Source organism: Limulus polyphemus, unplaced genomic scaffold (genome assembly GCF_000517525.1).
Source record: "Limulus polyphemus unplaced genomic scaffold, Limulus_polyphemus-2.1.2 Scaffold2121, whole genome shotgun sequence".
Classification (NCBI taxonomy): Eukaryota; Metazoa; Arthropoda; class Merostomata; order Xiphosura; family Limulidae; genus Limulus; species Limulus polyphemus.
Genome location: NW_013667731.1, coordinates 206,462 through 208,388, shown reverse-complemented (window position 1 = coordinate 208,388; position 1,927 = coordinate 206,462).

Sequence of the window (1,927 nt, the reverse complement as noted above, 5' to 3'; positions counted from 1 at the left end):
AGATGAATTTTAACATTATTTAAACTATTTACCAACATTATTATTTACAAGTCACAGATAGGGAAACTGATGTAAGTCTCATAACTCTTATGAATTTTAAATGACGTAACTAGCTAGAAGGTGAGTTAGCGTTTAAATGTAAACTAAAATTTCATACATTAACTAAACAATAGAAAGAATAATAAAATGAACTGAAAACAAAACCATAAAGAAATAAAAATAGAGCTTGCTACTTCACACTCCTTGCCCTTACGAAAAAGGAAGTGATTACATTAGTCACTCCTAAATTCCCAATTTTCGTATCCTTACTTTTAACGATCTCGTTATACTGACATCATGAATCCTGCCCAGTTTAAGTACATATACCTTACAAAGAAAATTCGTTCATGTTCTTCCATCTTCACCACCTTCCGGCTCAGGTTACCGGACGTCCTTGAGTTCAAAGACAAGCCAAGCAGCAATAATTAATTAAGTAGTTAGCACAACAGATTAATTCATGTTATTATTTACATACTATTTACCAATGTTAAATATCTGTACGTCACCGATATGGGAAACTGGTGTCAGTCTGATAACTCGTAGAATCTGAAAGTTCATTCGATTAGCTAGAAGGCGAGTTAGCGTTTAAGTGTAAACTGAAAACTGACAGATTAACTAAAAGATTGAAAGAATAAGTTACCTGTAAAAAAAACATAACAAAATAAAAAGAATTTGCTCCCTCACACTCCTTTCGAAAACCGAAGTGATTACGTTTATCACTCCTAAATTCCCAATTTTCGTATTCTTACTTTTAAACGGCCTCATTACACTGACATTATGAATCCGTTAAAGTTTCAGTACAGATACCTTACAAAGAAAAATAATTCATGTTCTTGAATATTCATCTTCTCAACTTTCCTGCTCTGGTTCATTTTACAGGAAGTGTTCGACTTTAAAGACCACTTAGGTTAAGCAGAGGACATAAGTGACTGATCAGCATGTTACTTCGAAGGATGAGATGTGGACACTAGAAGTTCTTTATTTTGATTGAAGGGGGGGAGGGCGCAATCTCAAATCTTTCTTGCGCCATTTAAGTTTTCTGCAACGGCATTGGACGATGAGTATTTCCTCTGGTGTCGAAAGAATTCTCACTGGAGAAAATATTTTCATTTTAGACACATAAAATTGTCTTATCATTAACATGATATAATCTAATTTATATAAAAATGAAGTAACAGAAGTAGTAACTTTGGACAGTCTATTCATGTGTTAGAATAAATTTAAGCAAGATTTACTACAAAATATTTGATGTATTAACGATAGTAGCGAGTTACCTACTTTTAATTGTTTCCGAAAGAGACAAACGTGTGTAAGCTTCTCGCTGTAGCTTACAATGTTTTTCAACGTTGGATATTGCCTTTGTACAACGTTTCTAAATAGGTCCGTTCGTTCAGCTACGGTTCCAGGTGATGTTTAGTATTTTGTTTCCAAAGTCTTTGACTCCTTGTAAACTATCAAGTAGTATGCATACAGTGTATGAATGAGCCAGTGGCTAGAACTTTCCACTAACACGAAAAAACAATATGCCATCAATAACAGTTTTAATGTTTATATAAACAAATAGAAAAAGGAACGGAAGAAAGACGTGTATAAAACTTAAAACATCGAATAACAACAACATTTGATCACTATCTCACGTGAGAAAAGTCATCGAAACTCATGACAGTCTTTATTCAAAACATTAGATTAAAAATTTTGCAACAAATATCTGCAAGTCACCGGTAATGGAAACTGGTGTCAGTCTCATAACTTTTAGAAACTTTAAATGACGTAATTGATTAGAATGCGAAGTAGCGTTTAAATGTAAAACAAATGTTACAGGTTAACTAAACGATAGAAAAATAAATGAACAGAAAACAAAACCAAAACGAAATCAAAGTAGAATTTG